The sequence below is a fragment of the Lutra lutra genome, chromosome 15 (assembly GCF_902655055.1).
Source record: "Lutra lutra chromosome 15, mLutLut1.2, whole genome shotgun sequence".
NCBI lineage: Eukaryota > Metazoa > Chordata > Mammalia > Carnivora > Mustelidae > Lutra > Lutra lutra.
In genome coordinates, this window is record NC_062292.1 from 32,016,107 (window position 1) to 32,037,696 (window position 21,590).

General features: G+C 41.2%; 1 pseudogene; it reads left to right on the forward strand.

Moving 5' to 3' along the window:
• The window catches only part of LOC125085569 (serine/threonine-protein kinase ULK2-like), an 83,937-nt pseudogene that overhangs the window by 21,294 nt on the left and 41,053 nt on the right, over positions 1 to 21,590 (forward strand).

A 21,590-nucleotide genomic window follows, 5' to 3' on the forward strand; every position in this document is an offset into this window, starting at 1 on the left:
CCAAGATTCTTTTTTTTTAATCCTTATTTGATATATATCTATATCTATATCTTTATAGATATAGATCTATATATCTATATATGGATCTAAATCTAGATCCATATCTATGGATATCTATATCTATATCTATATATATAGATGGATCTAGATCCATATATATCTATGGATCTAGATCTAGATCTGTATCTATATATAATTTTTTCCCCCCAAATGTCAGTTTCTAGTAGATAGAGTGCAGTGAGGCAGGCACTTTCATTGACCACTGGTGCAAAGAAGTTCAAGTTAGAAAACACCCTGCTTCTGCCTGCCCAGTCAGAGAATCTCGAGTTCCTTGCCAGTCTCAATGATCCAGGTAAAAGCATTTTCCACTGGGGTCAGATTGAGTGGCTCCCTATCAGTTCAGTGCCCTCATTAGAGTATCAGTTTCCCTCAGTAACAGAAGTCCTCCTTGCTGATGCAGGCGCTGCTGCTGGTGTCCCAGACTTAGGTTAGCTTCGCAGCAGTTTCCTGTGTTATGTTGAACTCCTATTTGATATTACAGAGCAGGAGTGTTAGAACAGGGGACCTGCAAGTGAGGCCTTCACGGGATTGAGTGTTGGAGTCAGACGAGCTGGTTTACAGCAGGGCCCCCTTCACAGCGCTTGACTGCTGTGGTTTTGTTCAAGTCCTTGAACTGCTCACTCCCTGGTCCTTCTCTGCCACAGTCCTTAATGGAATCCGTTGTTGTTGTTTGAAAACACTTGTAAAGACATAGAAAAGAAATCCGGACCTCAAGGAATTATCCAGAGTTAAACCATCCAGTAAGATAACCACCAACCTCATGGGGCTATGGAGCTAGTCCGAAGACAACGTGCAAATGTGAATATATTTGATTTTGAGCACTTCAAGGAAGAAAACAGTGATATCTCACTAAGGATTTTATGTTGATTACAAGTGAAATTGTTTGGATGTATTAGATTAAATATATGTTAGTTAAACCTGTTTCTTTTTAGTTTTTAAAATGTGGTTACTAGAAAATTTAAAGTTACATATGTGGGTCATGTATTTCTGTTGGAGAGCACTGGTCTGGATGATCTAATGCTGTTCTAACACAACATCATCATTTAGTCCTTTTATTTGCTTTGATAAGTAAAATGCCATTCACATTTTCAAAGGACAGAAAGCAAATTCTATGGATTGTAAGTTAAAAGCATTTTAAATTAATTAGCAAGGTGTACTCTACCGTGCATTCTGGCAGGATTCATTGAGTGTGGCAGCTGTGCTGGGTCTCCTCCCTCTGAGCTAACTTGCTCAAGAATTCATTTATTTGGAACAATTTTGATGTTGGCCGTGCCTTTAAAATACTAAGTTTTTGACATGGGAAAATGAGTTTATGGTGTTGTGTTGAGAAGTATGCATTCCATGTTCATAGAACTATGTGAATATTTACTATAGTTTGTGTTCAAAACCAGCTTAAACTAGATCACTCATACCCCTCCCCCAAGAACAGTGCTAGAATTTAGACTCCGAAGCAAATAAATTTTAAGTATACTCAATTGTATGTAATGAGGCAAAAAATTCAAGTTCTGAGCAGCTGCAGTCATTTATAGTAGCCCTAGAATGAAAATGTAAATGAATGAAATGGAAAACTATTCATTCTAATTTTTGCAAAGTAACTTAAGTAAAACATTACAAAACTAAATATCTAATCATTGGTTTGACCCACCCACTAAGATCTGGAAGAATACTCTCCATATTTTTAGCAGTGCTTATTTCCAAGGGATGGCATATAGAAGATACCACTTTTTATATATTTTAGTGTATTTATATTTCTTTTTGTTTTCAGTGAACATCAAGAAAAGAGACCCAAAGGATTAAAAAATAAGTAAAACAAAAAAAACTATTTATAAACCATGGAGACATCTTATTTGAAGACGTTAAAGACAAAAAATGTCATTATAAGATGCCTAAAATGATCTTAAAACTAATATTTCATTTGTTCCAAGTATAACATTGTTTTTATCTTCTTAATTGCTTATGGAAAGTTTATGTGGAGCATATTCTAGAGTTGTATGTTCACATACAGAAGTATGTTCACAAAGGATTTAGTAGGGAGGGTCATGGATATTAAATCCCTAATGTAGATTCAAGGAATCACACTTGTGACTTTTAGATCCATTGTAATAAAAAGTTTATCTTTGTGTATTGACTATATATGAATAGTTACTCTGTGCTAGGCTTTTTCCAAAGTCTTCATTGCTAAAGGTGCTATCTTGTTTGACTGTCACAACAACCCCATGTGGTTAGTCTGTTTCCAGCTTTTCTAGATGAGGAAGTAGGTAGGCCCAGAGGGTTCATCACCAAGGGTCATGCTGTGGGGAGGTGGAGGAGCTGGGATTTGGAGAGAGGCTGCCTGACTCCCGATCAAGCTGTTAACATTATGTATGCCCCGGCATACACACAGACACACTGGAGTGGCCACTGTCTTATGACTGCCCTCCAGTAACATCCATACCGTCTCTCTATAGTACTGAAAACAAGTAGAAGTGTTCCTTCTTAAAGGTGCCTAGTGATGAGAGATACTGTGGTGGGGCAGGAGTGTTGCAGCAGGAAAGACGAGGGAGAGCTCTGTGGGAGCGCAGACCTCTCAGAGCTACAAGTGGTGGAAAAAGGGTCCCAGTCTCCATTCATTGAGCCCACCTGCATTTAATTTGTGCTCACATAATGCCCGGAATGAAATCTGGACGTTTATCCCAGACTGTTGGCTGATAACAAGGGGCACTTCTATTTTAGTTTGCTGAGGGGCCTCCCATTTGCAGAGTACTTAGAGTCACGTGGTCACCTTGTGCTTAGAATCATGTGGTCACCTTCACCGGTAAAAATCGGGGGAAAGAAAAACACCAGCGAAAACAAGAGATGCAAATTAAATCAGTTCTCTTTACAACAGATCGAGTGAAACATTTAAGGTGTCTGCTCTCTTTTCATAGACTTAAATTATTAGAGTAAAACGAAAAAAAATAATGTGACTCCCGGTTCCTCATTCCCTCTCTGTTCTTAACTTGATTCTGTTGATGGGAGATGCAGATGGTATTTGATTTTGTGTGCTTAAATATTTATGTGATTCCTTTTCTACAAGCTAAAGGAACTCTCAGTGAAGATACTATTAGAGTGTTTCTGCATCAGATCGCAGCTGCCATGCGGATTCTGCACAGCAAAGGAATAATCCACGGGGTCTCAAACCCCAGAACATCTTGCTGTCATATGTGAATCACAGAAAATCCACCGTCAGTGGTATTCTCATCAAAATAGGTAAATGGCCATGTAGTGTTTCATGCAAAGGACAGTCTTGGGACTCTGTAGTTTTAGAAAATTTTAGCTCAACTTTGTTGGAATGATGGGTTCTGTTGATGCAATTTTGAAATTTTATTGAATTCAGCAAGGGGCATTTGGATATGGGAACCTTGTACCTTACTGGCAGCCTACCCTTAGTCTCAGAACCGAGGGGCCCATGTTGGGAACTCCAAACACAGCTCCCATCACCAAACGCTGTTCTGATTCTCATCAGCGGGAAGCTGATGTATGGTCATCGTAGATGCAGTTGAAGTACTCGGGCTCTTAACGGCTCGTGGAATTGTAACACAAGGGATCTAAGAGAACATTTATATCAACCTTTCTTTTTTTAATTTTTTTAACAATTATTTGAAGCAGTTTGTAATCCTAGGTATGTTTTTAAGCTTTTCTTCGTGTGGTTAGAATTTTTTTTTTTTTTAACCAGTATGGAAAGAAATTTCCGGAGGTACCTGGATGGCTCAGTTGATTTGGCATCTGCCTTTGGCTTGGGTCATGATCCTGGGGTCCAAGGATGGAGCCCCGCCCTGGGCTTCCTGCTCAGCCAGGAGTCTGCTTCTCCCTCTCCCTCTGCCCCTTTCCCAGCTCGTTCTCTCCCTCTCAAATAAATCAAATCTTTAAAAAAAAATAAGGAAGTTTCTGATTTTATGAATTTTACATCTGGATCTGAAGAAGGGAAAAAAAGAAGTTCTAATTCTCCACCTGGCACTGATACTTAGAGCAGTATTAATGAATCGTTTATTGCAATTAGCGTTTTCTCTCACATAGCTTGGTGCTCGCTCCCTGAGTACGAAACCGGCAGAGTAGGTACTTGTACAGTTGGTGATCATTACCCGTTCTTAGCTTGTTGAAACTGAGGTAGAAATTTTCTTCCTTGGCAAGCAGGCTTACCCAATAAGCTGCAAATTTCTCACAGTTCCTTTGTGCCCTCTTGTGTCTTGAAGGTGTGATCTATGTGAAATGTGAATAAAGGTATCTTTTGTTTTTCTCCCTTTTATTTTGTGGACTAGTGGATTTTGAGTTTGCCCATTACCTGCAGAGTAACATGATGGCTAAAACACTGTGTGGGTCCCCAATGTACATGGTGAGTGAATTTTTTTGTCCTTGCCTGTGTATATAGTGTGGTGCCATTAGCACTGAGATTTTAAGTATCATGCTGGTTTCCAGTTCAAGTGTGATTTTGTGTGTAGCTCAAATTTTTGTATTACTAACAGTGATTGTATTACTAATAATGCTTTAAGTCATCTTTTGCTTTAAAATAGTGGACTATAGGGGCGCCTGGGTGGCTCAGTGGGTTGGGCCACTGCCTTCGGCTTGGGTCGTGATCCCAGGTCCTGGGTTCGAGCCCCGCGTCAGGCTTTCTGCTCGGCGGGGGGCCTGCTTCCTCCTCTCTCTCTGCCTGCCTCTCTGCCTACTTGTGATTTCTCTCTGTCAAATAAATAAATAAAATCTTTAAAAAAAATAGTGGACTATAAAGGTCACTTTTACCCATTAGCTGATTTTTTTTTTTTTTAAGTAGGCTCCACGCCCAGCATGGAGTTCTTTTAGCTTAAGTTTTTTTAAAAATTAGTTATTAGTGGTAAAAAAAATTCCTCGTTACAGTAAATTGAAAATACATATTGATGAAGTGTGGTCATGCTGTACTTGGTGTGTGATATTAGGGAAAACAACAACAGCAACAAAAAGCCTCTTGGGCATTTCCTCATCTTTAGGGTGAACATGCTCATCTTTTGATGTTGTTTCTCTTGACAAGATCCCTGGGTCATAGAAGATTTTTCAGTTAGTGTTAGAGATAAAGCTGAAAAATTGTAGTTCCGTCTTCATCCTTCCGTACGGATGTTGTCATGTCTGAAAAGGGAAGGCTATGGAAATTCCGGACCAGTGGGAAGCATCAGGCCTGGAAGTAGCTTAATTCTGGAGCTTCAGAATTCTGCCAAGTAAATGCATGTACCTGTCTCAGTTCTAAATGTAAAATGGGCTCATGTTCAGTAAGGATTTCCTCTGATCTAAGTCAGTGAGAAGCTTACCAGGGATGACAGCTAAAAATGGTACTCCTGGAAAATAAAGTTTCCCTGGCTTTGAGTATGTTTGACATTTCTGTTTAATGTTTGTCCAGATTACTAGCATTTTTAAGAAGCAACATCCAGGGATGCCTGGGTGGCTCAGTTGGTTGGACAACTGCCTTCGGCTCAGGTCATGATCCTGGAGTCCCAGGATCGAGTCCCGCATCGGGCTCCCAGCTCCATGGGGAGTCTGCTTCTCTCTCTGACCTTCTCCTCGCTCATGCTCTCTCTCACTGTCTCTCTCAAATAAATAAATAAAATCTTTAAAAAAAAAAAAAAAAAAGAAGCAACATCCAGTAAGAGGTGGGAAGAGAGCTGTAACAAAGCAGCAGAGAAGACAAATGCCTTTGCTTTTAAGACAGTCCTTACTGTATTTTCATCATAGTTTGTGTATTATTTTAAAAGCTTTCAAATGAGCAGAAAAACAGGGAGTAATACAGCAAACACTTGTGTACTTATTGTCCATTTTTAACAAAGGTAACATTTTGCCATGTGTGCCTTGATCTTTTTTTTTCCCCAAGAAAGAAGTAAAATATTTCAGCAACAGCCCAAGTCCTTTAAATCTTTCCCTCTTCCCATATCCCACTCTTCTACCCCAGAAGTCTCCTCTGTATTATAGCTGGTGTGTATCTTAATTATAACCTTAATACTCTTACTGCATTGCTGTCCCATAGTAATACATAGAAATGTTTGTTTGTATAAATTGCTTCTTTTCATGCAATGTTGTTTTTGAGATTTACTAGTAAATCCCAGTGTATGAGTGTGGTTTAAGCTCACAGCAGGATCACCTGATTAGGAAAGTGTCCTAGTGTGATCTCATTTTAGTATTTGTTAGGAGTGTGAACTTTACCAGTTAATTCATCAATATTAGTAAGTTAAATATCATCATGCATGTGTCTGGTATGTTTTTATCCCCAGGCTCCTGAAGTTATTATGTCTCAACATTATGATGCTAAGGCAGACCTGTGGAGCATAGGAACAGTGATATATCAATGCCTAGTTGGAAAACCACCTTTTCAGATAGCCTGACTTTATATCTGTGCTCAGTTTTTGGATCTTCTCATTTTGCAGTTGCCTTTGACTTAGAAAACAGGGAATACTTTGAAAATGGTGTTTTTGGTTCCCTTGTGACTTGTTTTGATTTTGTTACAGGCAGAAACTGCTATAGTGAGCCAGAACATCTTTTGCTTTTCCTTTTTTTATCTGCCCTCCCTTTGTCATTGGCCTGGGCATAAAGCTCGCTTTATGTTTCCCAGGCTGGTGACAACTAGCCAGGGACAGGACTGACACCCTGGTGGGAAGTGGTGTGAACAGGGATGTTCCGCACTTCCTGCTTAGCTGGGTGTGGGAGGCCCTGCACTCCACATGAGGGCTAGGCCTGGTCTAGGAAGATGAGTGGAAACCGCCTCCAGCTTCCTGGTCCTGGCACTGCTGGGTGAGAGAAGGATGATGGTTTAGTTTTGGTGGACATTATTTGGGGTTATTCTTCCCTCTTCTCCACTCCCCTCACATCCTGTCAGAAAGAGGCCCTCTAGAACTAATCATGATGAGTTCATACTGCCCGGTTACAGAGAGGTTTTTCTGAACCTGAAAACTGGAACAGAGTAAACAGAGTAAAAAATGATGTAAAATCAGTGCCCCGCCTGGTTTAGACACTTACCCTCTCAGCCCCGTTGGGTACAGAGGGGCAGCGGGAGGGGCAGGTGGGCGCGCCACTAATCCTGCAGCTCTTACTGTGTGGGAGGGCGGCATCTGCTGTCCAGGAGGGACTGAGAGGTAGCTGTTTGTTTCTTTCCCTTCCTTGTGCCCTTGGCAGCCCTAAGAGAAAACATACCCTGATTTTACACAATAAAAATGTAGGTGTTGGGTTGGCTGGGTGACCTCCAGAGTAGTGGTTCAGAACTCTTCCTAAGTTTCGGCTCCTCTGGGAGGCTGACCTCGGCAAAGATACCCTAAGTCCAGATAGGCAGAATTCGCACAAAGTTCCAGAGGTTTTTAAGTTCCTGGTGCCCATCTGTGGCCCCTTTTGTAACCCAGGACTTTCAGGTTCAGAATATGAGCTTTATAGCAAGCATTTGAGCATGGATCACGTGATTTGAACTTTCTGCCCCCATTGTCTAGGGAATAAAACCTTGTTGTTTTTGTTTTGTTTTGTTTTTTTAAACAGGCCAATAGTCCTCAAGACCTCAGGATGTCTTATGAAAAAAACAGGAGCTTAATACCTAGGTTCATGTTTGGTTATGCTGGGTTTTACTGTCTGTGAATGCAGCATTATTTGAACTCGTGTTACCAGTTTCCAGTCTTGAATCTTTCTTCAGTTGACATTAATGGGAGAACATTCATTTTAACTAGAAATCCGAAAATTACTGGTGCATCATAGGTACCTGGATAGTGCTGTACCATTTTTTTTCTTTTTTTAAAATGTAAAGTATATTTAAAAGGAAAAAAAAAAACTACAGAAGTTTTACATGTTCTTGGGGGGAAGGGAGATGCAAACAGAACAGATGTGCATGAACTAGGAGGTCAGTCCCTCCCTCGGTCTTCCCTGCTCTCCAGGATGACATGAGCTGGCTCTGTAACTCCTGTAGATATGTACACGTACATGTTTCATAAAAATTACATCATACTTGGCAAATTGTTCTGCAACTTTTTTTTACTGTACAGTGTATCATAGACACCAGTTAGTGTCAGGATATAGAGAACTACTTCATTCTTTTAAACAGTTCATAGAGTTCCATGGCTAAATGTGTCATATTTTGTTTAATCAGATCCTTGTTTTCATTTTTTGGTTTCTCCAAACAGTGTTTAGTGAAGTGTGTGTGTGTTGGTGTACACTCCTGTGTATTTCTTTAGGATAGACTCCTGGACATGGAATTAGGAGACCACAAGGGATGCTCTCCCAATTAGCTAATGCAGCACCACAACGAGTGCTTGTTTCCCCCACGGTTTCACCAACACGGGATGTTCTCACAGCAGGTGCCTCACAAACAGAAGGGGACCAATTGGCTCTTTAATTTGCATTATTCTCTTTTAATAAAGTTGGCACTCTTTCATTTGTCTCTTGTCCTTTTGTAGTTTTTATTCTGCGACTTGCACCATCCTATTACTCATTTTTCTACTGGTTTGTCTTTTTCTTAGTGGATTTTAGGAAGCTGTATTATTTCTCACTCGAATTGGAGCTGTGCCCTTTTCCAGACAACGGGAGGTGGCTCTTCTTCTAATAGAGAGTTCTGGGAAATATGAGTGCCAGGCTGATTGTGCTTCAGAAGTGCTTTATGCCTGCACATACTCAGATAATATCAATAAGCACAATGCAGGAACCTCCCGAATGGATGCCCTTTCTCAAAGGCAGTTGCTTAGTGTTTTGCTTTTTGTTTTCTTTTTCTTCTGTAAGGAATGAGGCTTTACCATGATCTTCTTGGTTTAAGATGTGTTTGTGAATCTGCATATACATTCTCACTTACCATCATGGAGGCGAAAGTCATGTGGTTAATCTATATAAACTCACCACTTGGAGTCTTTTTCTTCCTTTCCCCAGTATTCCCAGAGAAACATCACCTTACTTGGCTAATCTCCTCTTGGGTTTGCTTCAGAGAAACCAGAAAGATAGAATGGACTTTGGTAAGTAATATTTTCAAATTCTGTGTGCTTTCTAATTTGATTTTTGTGCATCCCCCAAAAAGTTGTTTTTAAAAAGATACTATAGAGATTTCAGGAGAAAATTCAAGTCAGTTTCTTTCTTTCTCTTCATCTTTTTTCTCCCCTTATTTTGTAAATATTTATTGAGTGCTCACTATGTTCTAGATATAGGGGATAGAGTAATAAATAATAAAGAAAATCCCTGTCATCACATAGCACATATTCTTGTGCAGGAGAGGCAAACAAAGGGTAAAGTTTAATCAATGCACCATAAAGAAGGTGATAAGTGCTCTGGGAAAGAAGAGGGAAGGGAAATACCCATGGGGGAGGGATTGAAAGTTTAAATTCCATGAAGCCCCTTCTGAGGAAGTGGCCTTTGAGTAAAGACTTGATTGATGGACAGCAGGATAGTGAGACAGTGGGCGGTGTGCATGTCTGTGGGAAGAGCTTGCCAGGCGGAATGAACAGCCAGTACAAACGCCCAGGGCTGGGAGTGCCGTGTCAGCTGGAGGAACAGTTAGAAGACCAGTTAAAGATGTGGGCTTTTGCTCAAAGTGTGATGGGGAGAGTGTGAGCTCAGGAATAATAGGATCTGACCGATGTTTTTGAAAGGATCATTCTGGTTGCTTGTTGCCAACAGACTGTGGAGCAGGGCGGTGAGGACAGGAGCCCGGGGACCTATCTGGGGACTACAGCAGTTACCCCAGTGAGAGATGAAGGGACTTAGGCTGGAATAACAGCCATGGAAGTGGTGGGGAGTCCCTTGAATTCTGCATCTTTTTGGAGGTAGAGACCGTAGTATTTACAGATGAATTGGATGTGGGGTGTGAGAGAGAGAAGACTCAAAGATGCCTCCAGGGTGTCTGGACTGGGTGCATGAAGGAATTGAGTTGTTTGTTACAGACATGCTTGAGGCTCTGTGGTTGGAGTAGGCTCTGGGGCAAATCAGGGGTTCAGCTTGGATCTGTTAAACTGAAGACACGCATTTAATGGAAGTGTGCAGATGACCAAAGTGCACTTGGAGTCCAGAGGAGAGGTCTAGGCTGGGGATGTATTTCGGAGATCTGGGAGGAAGCAAGGGAGGAGAAACACTCCAGAATCCTGGTGGAAAGTCCCTGGCCTTGAAGATGGGTTTCAGGAGACAGGCAGGGGCCGCTCCGTGGCAGTTTGGTTTTCACGGCAGTGTGAGGGCTGTGGGAGAATGGGCTGTCGGTGCTCCGCAAGGCCATGAGTTCAGATTCTTACATTCTGAAGGCGAAAGCTGTGTCACTGATCTTGAGCCTTTCTTCTCTTTATAATATAATCATTTAAAGCTAAAAATTTCTTTTTTAAAATATTTTATTTATTTGACAGAGAGAGATCACAAGTAGGCAGAGAGGCAGGCAGAGTGAGGGGGGCGAAGCAGGCTCTCCGCTGAACAGAAAGCCTGATGTGGGGCTCAATCCCAGGACCCTGGGATCATGACCTGAGCCGAAGGCAGAGGCTTTAATCCACTGAGCCACCCAGGTGCCCCTAAAGCTAAAAATTTCTAAGTATTTTAACTTTACATGGTCTAGGAATGTTTAATATTGTAGGGATTGTCCAGTTCTGGAAGGCTTTGAAAGAACATTTTCCCCTGAAATTGTCTGGGTCTCAGCTCCTCTTTGGGGGCAGTTTGTTAACTTGTTTTTGTCAATCTCATGTAAAAGATTGTTCTTTTTGATCTTACTCTTAACAGTCATATGTAAAAACAGCACAACTTAAATGTCAGACCAGAAAAGCTGTAAGACTGTACAGTGAACATGCTTTTTAAATTAACCTTGATCTTGACATTTTTAGAAAGAAAAAAAAAGTGTTTGATTTTTCCTATAGTAATTAGTTGTAATATTAATAGAGATTTGCAAAACCTTAGTCCAGAGTTTTGGTCTGTTCATGTGTGTTATGGAAGTCCATATAGGTTCCTGGATAAGACAGACCAGGGTTTGAAATTCTAGTCCCTCAGCTTGCTAGCTTTGATGTTGGAGAAGATACATGGCCTTTATGCACTTTATCCTAGTCCGTAAAAGGAAGATAATGCTGTGTGTTAAGTTTGTGAGGATTAAATAAACTGGTATGTGAAGCACTCAGTTTGTTGTCCTAGCAAATGTCCTCAGTAGATGATAGCTCTGGAAGTTTCCATATAGGGGACAAGGTGAAATAGTCTGAACATGTATTTTCTTAAAGCTTTGTAAAGTTGGAACAAAATTTCAGCACATGGACTTGGTAAATATCTTTCAGGGGGAGAAATTAAATTGAGAGTTGTTCTGTAACCATGAGAAATAGGGGTCAATAGTATGACAACATACTCATCAATAATAGTTTTAAAATACTAGATTATATATTAAATATTTGTACATTTTCCCTGCTGTAGCAATGGATTTGGGATGTGATTTCAGAGCATTTGCATTCAGTTCTTTGATATCTTTTCTGTTTCATCCCTATGATGTTCATTGTAAAAATTAGCATTAAAAATCTTATATGTCAAACTATAATTTACGTATATGTATATTAATTTTTGTTCTAAAAATGATCTCTGGTAGAAAACTCATATTTTTCTTCAAAACCCTCTGCACTTCTATTCCTTAGCAAGTCTTGTAACTGATATTTACACTGAGTGGCTTTTGGCAATTTATTTCGGTAAGACCCCCAGGGCCCACCAGAGTAGAAGATATGCTAGACTGACCCTGAGTTAAGCTTTTCCTGATCTCATATCTCGTCATTTAAACCCCATGCTGGTGTCACACCGCCCTCCTTGCCTGCTCTCTGATATTTACTAGCATACAGGTCTGGGACTCCATGAGAGTCATGACACATGAGATTAGCTTTATGGGTTTTTAAAGAATTAATGAAATAGTTTAAACACATGGAAGGTAAAGTAAAATAATGAGCGGCCATGTCCTAACTGACTTATTTACCTTTAATCAGCAGGCTTATTATGTAGATTTTATCTTTGATAGATAGCCAAAGAAATTAAATCAGTCTTACATATTTTTAAAAAAATGTGAAACCAACTGCAGCAACATCTCTTCTGGGATAGAAGGATGGGATTTATTATATAAATCAGCTGCCTGGATTGCCTCTAGGACAGTTAACCCCAGTCATGCTTCCATATACACTTCAGGGGGTCTGCTCACAGCCCCCTGCCCCCCGCAGGAGGACAACGCAGGTCCCCGCACATGCCTTCTTTTGTGGAGCCTGCCGCATTGGTAACGCGTGTTTGCAAAACTCACAATTATTATTTTAAATTGTTCGTGGATTAAGATTTATTTATAATCTGATAATTTTTATAGAGGATTTATAAAAATCATAGGCTTCTACAGTGGAAGGAGATGGAGGCTACATAAAGAAGTTAATAATAATTATTTATGATCTCGACACTGTTAAATACATCAACAAGATTAACCCGTCTGCTACTCAACCTGAGCTTACGGGTTGCGTTCTCCTTTTTCATTACAGAAGCATTTTTTAGCCATCCTTTTCTTGAACAAGTTCCAGTGAAAAAATGTGAGTACCTTTTTTTTTGCATTTTTACTTGAAGAGTGAAGGGAGACTTAAGGAAAAATTAGTATTTTGTGTCACAACTTAATTTTTGATTGTGCTTCTCAAGATTTCATTGAGCTTTATTTATTGAATTCCAGTTATTTTTTTTTTCCCCAAGTCCCAGTTGAAATAGTTGTAGTAATTGCTGCAGGTTTAGTTTTACCCACAGGAGCTGTAATAAGTAGGTAAATGAATCTGGTCAGCACAGCGATGTCGTCGTTTCAACAGGTTTTCTCTTAGACTAACTGTGTAAGTCTCTGCCTTGCACATCTCTCTTCACCTGTGTTTCTCCCCCTAGCCTGCCCAGTTCCAGTGCCCGTGTATGCTGGCTCCATCTCTGGGAGCTCCTGTGACAGCTCTCCATCTGTTGCTTTGCCTCTCCACCATAAGTTTTGGTTTTATTAACTATAATTTCAGAGTGAGTGCTATTGCCTCTGTCCCTAAGGGAGCCTGGGATACATTGTGGATTCCCTTCTGACGTGCAGTGTTTACTAGAACTTACATTCTGACATGCCCATTCCAGGGCTACTGCTGAGCTTTGGGCAGAGAACATTATTGTTGAGTCAGATGGACCCAGATTTGCACTCTGCCCTCTGTAGCTGTGTAAGCTTCAGCAAGAACTGTCACCCCCTGGGCCATTTTCCTCTCAACAGCGAGTAGAGTACTCGTGACTTTTCATGCCACGTGGGTTGAAAGCATGACAGCTGCAGAGTACCCATCAGAGGCAGGGAGGTAGTAACTTTACTTTCTCCAACTATCATTGCATCAGTTTGGATACTTATTGTATGTAGAATTTCCAGTGGTGGTGAGTGATGTAGGAGCCACATTCCTCGCACTTCAGTTCCATGAATGCTGTGCCCAGCCCTTCAGGACTTGCTCTACCCCAGCTGCCTCCCTCCCCTGGTCTTCCCAGGCCATTTTCTCTGTGGCTCTCTTCCCTCCAATCTAAGTGCTGCTTCTAGATCCTGAGAATTTCTGCTCTTTGCTCCCAGGGTTTCACTCTGCCCTCTTCCGACCCTTCCCCCACTCCTTGCTGTGGGCTGTGACCTTGAAGCTTTCCCATCAGCAGAAGTTCCAAGGGCTCTTTGTGTGAGTTCTGGTGACTGTTTTCCAGATTAGCCTGGCAGATGGGAATTTCTTGAATTCTGCCGGTGGAGGGTCGGGTAGTCATAAGAGGAAGTGATAGTGTAATTAGTGGGTTCACCTTAGAGGTTTAAGAACATGGGACTTGGAAGCTCTGCACCCCTTACTTGCCGCATTAACCAGGACAAATGACTTAATCTCTTTGAGCCTGATTCTCATAGGGAAAGCGAGTGTAATTGACCTACTTCATAGGTTATTTTATGCGTAAATGAGCAAAAGCACTTTACTATAATGTCTGGAACAGAATACTCAGTAAGTGGCAACTGCTGTTACTATTGTTTTCAAGGAAAACCTAACAGCCCATGGCTAAGGCAGATGCTGAAGCAGCTGATCCCAAACAGAGTAGTCTGAAAACCGGCAAGAAAACCCTTTTGCCTAACTTTCCAGACTTAAACCAAGTTAGAAAAAGCAGATGGGCTAATAAGACATTATATTCCCCTAAGTTGTTGTTTTTTTTTTTTTTTTTTTTTTTTTTTTAAAGCTAAGAGGGGAAAAAAAAGTGTTGTGCATTCCTGCTTCAGTCCGGAATATAAGAAGACACTGGAATTGGAGTGACTGGGGAGAAACGCGGAGGAAGTGTACTGGCATGGAAAGACAGTTGGCTATTTGGGGCCAGGCCCCATCTGGCTTCAGTGCTGGTGGGGTCGCTGGCTCATGCTTCACCTGGAGCAGCTCAGCTCCAGCGCTGAGCCATGGCCCCCTCTGTAAGGCAGGCTTCGTGAACCTGTGCTTGAACAGCAGCCTTGGGAGCACTTGATAAACTGTAGCTATTATTATGAAGTCTATATTTGATGCCGTGTGAGATGTGAAAAGTGAAGTTTATGCTTGAGAAAGGTACCACAGGGAAGAATCTAATTATGAGAGAGATGTGGGAGAGAGCCAGAAGAGAGGAGCCTATTTGTAGGATGACCAAGGAATGAGAATGAGAGGGTCCAGTAGGAGGTTCCTTGAATTGGGAGATGGCTTTGACTGGAGAGAGCCAGTTGGGGTTTTCTGTTGGGTGGGGCAGCATTGAAGGGGAGAGAGCTCGGAGCTCGGCTCAGACTGCTGGCCAAGAGATGGAGTGCTAAGAGAGGTGAGGACATGCCAGGGGGAGAGAGGAAGCATATTTAGATGCTAGAAACTTTGGCGGGAAAACCATTTTTAGAAGGCTTTTATTAAATCTAATGGTTGGGCACCTGGGTGGCTCAGTCCATGAAATGTCTAACTCTTGATCTCCACCCGGGGTTTGGTCTCAGGCCAGAGTTCAAGATCCATGTGGGGCTGTGCACACTGTGCATGGAGCCGACTTAAAAGAAAAAGGCAAAAAATAAAGGCAGCTTGAAATGAAAATAAAAAGGCAAAAAGGAAAGCTGAGGAGTAAAAGGAAATCCAGAATGTTTCTGTATAATTTCCAGATAGTGAGAAAGGGGATGGTTTTTTTGTTTAATAGGCCTTGTTTTTAATGTAAACTGCCAAAAATAAGATGATTTTATGCATGCCTCCCCTTCCTTCCTACAGCTGGAGTAGATTCATGTGGAGGGTTAAATCACACAGGCATGCACATACAACATTCTCTTTTTACATTTTACACAAATACCCAGCTGCTACTTGATTCCAGAGAAATCTTGGAAGGAAAAAAAAAAATCCAAATCAGTCTTTTAGTTACGATATTGGCTATAGGTTAAGTGCTGTTTAGATAATGTTTCTTGGTTTCATAACATTTATTAAACACCTAGTTTGTGTAAGGTTCTGGTTGATAATAATGAATGAAACGACCAGGTCCCTTATGTTAAGGAGCTTTTAATTTCGTTGTGTGGGGATGAGGTAGGTAAAGCAACCACTGTTGGAAGCATATGTGTGTGTCTCATTATTGCCTGTGGGAACATGAATGAGGAGCATGAAATCAGACCAAGAACTCAGGAAGCCTGCTCAGGGGAGGGCAATGAGCTGAGTTTTGAAGAAAGACCTAGCAAGGTGAATTAGTAAAAGAATGGTATTATAGGGAGAAGAATTCCCATTCATGAAATCTGGAAGCATGACGCCCTGAAGGAAACCTGGAGCCCCTCCGGGCCCACTTAAATTTGTTACAATTAAGTGAAATTTAACATTTTGTTCCTTAGTCAGGCTAGCCACATTTCAAGTGTTCAGTAGACGTCTGTGGCTAGTGGGTCACCAGCACACCGGGCGCTCAGATGTAGACTGTCTCCATCATTGCTGGAAGTTCTGTGGACAAGGCTCCTTGGAGCAGTACAGGCTGGGGGACGCAGAGCTCTGGTGGCATGGGGAGGGTCAGGTGCAGCTAGAGAGGCAGGGGACTGCTGTCTCTTGAAGGGATTTGGCTGTGGGAGCCATCAGAGTGCTTTTAGGTGGAGGTGTGCTGTGAGCCACTGCAGGGTGGAAGCCGGGGCTTGAGAGCAGTGGAGAGTAGAGTGATCTCTCCTTTAGAGCACAGAGAACCCTGCAGACTGTTGCACCTTTCTTGTTTTGTTTTTTTTCTTTTTCTGAGAATGAGGGCCTGAGCTCCAGGGAAGGTGGAGGCCAGGTAAGAGAAAGGTAGAGTTCACCAAGCTTGGAGCTGCTTGACCAGGAGAACGAATGGATGGATGATGGTGAAGTCACTCGGGCAGGGAGCGCAGGGAGCAATGCTTTTGGAGCAGAAAGTTGGTGAGTTAGTCCAGTGCTCACTGGAGAGATCTAGGCCGCAGAAGTGAGGGGGTACTTGGTGGGTGAGAGTGGTCACTGCGGTGCATATAAAAATGTGAGGAGTGCGGGCTGTGATGCGCACTGGGTGTTCACGTAACCAGTGAGTCACTGCACACCGCATCAGACACTAATTACGTACGGTGCAGCAGCTAACTGAACAGAATTTTTTTAAAATGTGAGGCATAGAGGGTTCAGAGTGGCACCCTGGGGAACTCCACACTCCATCCCTCTCCTTTAAGGGAGAAAAGAGAAGCAGGCACCCACAGAACAGACTAAGAAGTGGGAGGAGAAGCCAGTTCACTGAACGAAGGGGTTGAGCATCAAGTGGTCTGCAGGGCGGGCGAAGCAGAGCGCGGGTACCACGACGTGGCGGGGGGAGGCTGGCCAGCCTGGTGAAGAACATGTGACTGCACAGGAGAAGGCAGAAAGCGGGTTATGGTGGGTTGAGTAATACGTAGGAGGTGAGCAGCTCAAGTCTGTGAAGATTGATAATTTCCAGAGACATCGTTAAAAAGTAAAGAAGTGAAAGAAGACGGTGATTAAAAGGACTGCAGGGATTTGAGGTGTGAGAAAATGGAATGTGTTTATGCACAGAGGGGAAGAAAACCAGAGGAAAGGGAGAGGATGAGACCGTCAGGGGCAGAGGGAGCTGGTCCAGGTCTCTGAGGAGGTGGAGGGGACCGGACTTAGAGCATGGGGTGGAGAGATGAGCAAGGAGAAGATCCCTTCCACTCAGATGCTTTGGCTGTAGACAGTTTGATGAAGGCATGGAAGAGCTTGAGAAAGGGCCTGCCTAAACCACTGGAAAGAAATTGTGGAGTTAGATGCTTGGAATCAGCTTGAGCACTTTTTAGCTGTGTGATCTCAGGCAAATTTCCCAAACTTCTGAGCTGAGCTGTTTGGATCCATGTATGACATGGGTTTCAGAACAGGACTGGGGTTAGGTAAGACATGGACAGCACCCAGCGGTGTCTAGTCCATGGTAGATAGCCGGTCATGTTAGTCTTTCCATTGTCCCTTCCCTTTATTACCTAGACACACAAGGTCTCTTTAAAAAGTGATGAGGGGATTGTATGTCATGTGTGTCACACACACACACACACACGATAGGAGATCTGATACAAATTTCATTTCACAGTGACATTCGAAGGAGTGCTAGGTGTTTAGGACATGGGTTTAAGATTAAAGAGCATTGTGTAGTATTTTTCCTTTTCTTAAATAGAAACGAAGGTTAAACAAGGTCATAGAGGACTTAACACAACAAATTAGGAAGTTCATTGTTTCAGAAAACCATTGTGTAACCAAGACATTTAATTAGAGGTGTCACTTAAATCCTTGAACCAGGCAAATGCCACAGGACATACAACTGCTTACATCTGTGTATATGCTTATATACCCTTTATATGCTTTCCTTTCCTTCCTGTCCTATCTCCTGTAAACCCTCTCTTCCCCCTAACAAAAGAAGAACAAAAGGAATGTACCCACAGCCTGTAAGGTTTTCCAGATCTTGCTTTCTGTGAGCATACATAAATATCTAGGCTTGAACATAGTTATCCTTATCGATTTATTTACTTTTTTGCATAACATGGTTTCTTGCTCCTGTTTAGAATATTTTCTTCACTGGAGGTTTAAAACTTTTTAAAATGTGTGCAGGAGGTTATTAGTCTAAAGTCCCTGGACATAGTGTTTTAGTCATCGAGTGAATAGTTATTGAGTACCTGCTTTGCTGGGCCAAGAGCTGAAACTGGGCATGTTGGGATGATGAAAACACACCTCAGAAATTTCAGGAGAGGAAGACATGTACGTGATAAGTGGTATGATATATTTTTAAGTATCATTTTTGGAAAACATTTTAGAAGTCTTTATATGAAGACACTTTAAACTGTGCTTTTCTAAGGGAAAGATTTTCCAAAGAGATTTTTTTTCCAAAATTTTAAGATGGAATTAACTTTATGCCCACTTTTATGAAGACAGTATTCCTTAGTCTAATGGCTATTCTGACGTGCATTTTATTACTAGGCCAGTTTTAATTTTATGTTGTTAATTTTAGTCCCTTCCAGATATGCAGCATATTCAGGAAGAAAACTTATCCTCCCCACCATTGGCTCCTCCCAACTATCTACAGGCGTCCAAAGATTCTGCCAGTACTAGTAGCAAGAACTCTTCTTGTGACACGGATGACATTGTTTTGGTTCCACACAACATCTCGTCAGACCACTCATGTGAGAATCTTTTCTACTTGTACACATTATATTCCTTAATTTACTAGACTAGCATTTATTTTTAACTTTTATATCATGCTCGCTCGTGCAGGGCACCTTTTCAAAGGGGTACTTTATTTAGTTGTGTGAATTCCCAGAACTATATACCTACCATTCTAAAATCTGCTCAGTCATCTTCCATGAAGCAGTAACTTTGGATTCTGAAGGTAGATGAGAAGTTTGCAGGAAATGATCTCAAATTCTGTTTGTATCCACACAGAAAGAAATAGAAAAGTCAGCAGAATTAAAGGAAGACCTCTGTTGCAAAAACCACCTTAAGAGTCAAGGGAACTTAAAACCAGTCAGGATGCCCTTCAGAAGAGACTGGCATGAGGTCAGGAATGAGTTTCACAAATATATGGGGAGAATTTTTATAAAGGAAGCAGAATCCAAGTTGACTAAATATGGTCAGGGCTGTGAGGAGCAGCAAAGGGCACCAGAAAACCTACAAAAAAGAAGTTAGACAAAACTGTCAAGAAGAAGGAACTGTGGTTTCATGGTGAAGGAATGGGATCAGAAAACCTAGAAATTGGGTTCCTTCGGTAATTGAATAGTATCAAGTTGACCGTGTGCAGATGGTTGGAGAAGTTCGTGTCCAGAGGTCTGTGTAGTTGTCAGATACTGATGGCACAGCTGCAACTGTTAGGCATCATGCCAGGTGTGAATTCCATCATCCCCAGAGCATGTGCTTTGGGGATGTATCCACTGGGGAGGGGGGAGCAGGGACAAGGCTGCAGGAGAAGGTGGGTCGGTTCACCATCGGTGCTCCAACAGCTGGGAGTTCCCTATAAAAATCGAACATACAGTGGTTTTCTTCTATTTTAAAAAAGGAATTAAGACTTTAAACATTATGCAGTATTTCAAGCAGGAAATAATACAGCAGATTCACAAATCCACCCCCATTCTAATTTTATTTATGTCAGTGTTTAGCCATGTTGTTTTATATGTCTTTTCTTAAGGATAAAAAATGCTATATAGGTACAGCCAAAGTCTTTTTCCTTGTTCCACTCTTGCCAGAGGTTAATTCTTACTGTAGATTTTTTTATACTTCCGCATATCCTATATCTATAAATAACTATGGTGTTCTTGTGTTTTTACAGTTTTAAGTAAATGGTATAAGGAACGTTTCTATAGCTTGGTTTTTTATTCATGTTTTTGTTACATTGCTAGATACATACCTAGATATGCATGCAGTTTATTTTAATATCTGAAATTTACAGTTTAACTGTATTTTATAATACAACTAAACCACACATTTTTCCATTTTTTGCTGAGGGTGACCTGGATAATTTCTATCTTTTCACTGTTCAAAGTGTAACAGATGTCCTTGTATCAGAGTTTCTTCCACATGGATGCTCTAGAAATTTTCAACTTCAGATCTATAAAATATTGGTACAGACAAGTTGTAGGCAATCAGTAGTTTGTGCCATGCTGCCCCAATGGAATAATGGTGACTTCTAAAGATTTTTTTTCATCTTTAACTTTACCTGGAATTCTCTTTTGAAGATGGAATAAGGTAGGGATCTTCGTATTATTGAATATTCTGTCCTTTCTCTGTTGATAGACAATTCCAGATTTGTCCTGTTAGGTTTATATAAAGAATTGGGTTTGTTTTAAGGTGTTCTATTCTGTTAATCTATTTGTCTGTATTATAATCATTTTTAAATTTGTGTGTGTGTGTGTGTGTGTGTGTGTGTGAGAGAGAGGGGGGGGGTGATGGTAGAGAGCATTTTAGTATTCTTTGGAATCACCCTGGCTACTCTTGACTGCTTTTACCCCCATGTAGTCTAATATCAGCTTGACAAATCCTACAAAAAAACATTTGGGGATTTTGATGTGAATTTGATTGGTTGATTTTGTTAGACCTATACAGGAACAGTTAATGATCTTTATAATATTAAATTGCCAAATCAAGAATATGTGTTTCTCACAAAATCATAGGGGTTCATAGGGGAAGAGAAGGAAAAATGAAATAAAAATAGACAGGGAGGCAAACCATAAGAGACTCTTAACTCTAGACAAGAAACTGAGAGCTCCTGGAGGGGAGATGGGTGTGTGGATGGGGTAATTGGGTGACGGGCATTAAGGAAGGGACTTGATAGAATGAGCACTGGGTCTTTTATCCATCTGATAAACCACTAAATTCTACCCCTGAAACTAGTAATACACTATACATTAAGTAATTTGAATTTAAATAATAAAAAAGCGTATGTGTTTCTCTACTTATCTAGGTTTCCTTAATGTGTTTTGATAAATATTTATATTTTCCTACATAAAGGACATTCACATCTTTTGTCTTATTCTAGTTACCTTTGTTTTTTTTCCCTTGTGTAAATACTGTATTTGATAATTTTTTTTTTTTTTTCGAAACCACTCCTGTCGAGGTCTCTGTGCTTCCAAATCTCAGGTCATTTCTCAGTCTTCAGCTTTTTGATGTATTTACAGCATTTGTTATCATTGGCCAAACCCTTTTTAAATTTTATATTTTTTATATTTTTTATTTTTTTAAGTTTTTTTTTTTTATTTTATAAACATATATTTTTATCTCCAGGGGTACAGGTCTGCGAATCGCCAGGTTTACACACTTCACAGCACTCACCATAGCACATACCCTCCCCAATATCCATAACCCCACCCCCCTCTCCCAACCCCCCTCCCCCCATCAACCCTCAGTTTGTTTTGTGAGATTAAGAGTCACTTATGGTTTCTCTCCCTCCCAATCCCATCTTGTTTCATTTAGTCTTCTCCAACCCCCTCAACCCCCCATGTTGCATCTCCTCTCCCTCATATCAGGGAGATCACAGGCAGCAACCTCTTCGACCTCAGCCGCAGCAACATCTTCCTAGGAACATCCCCAAAGGCAAGGGAAGCAAGGGCAAAAATGAACTATTGGGATTTTATCAAGATCAAAATC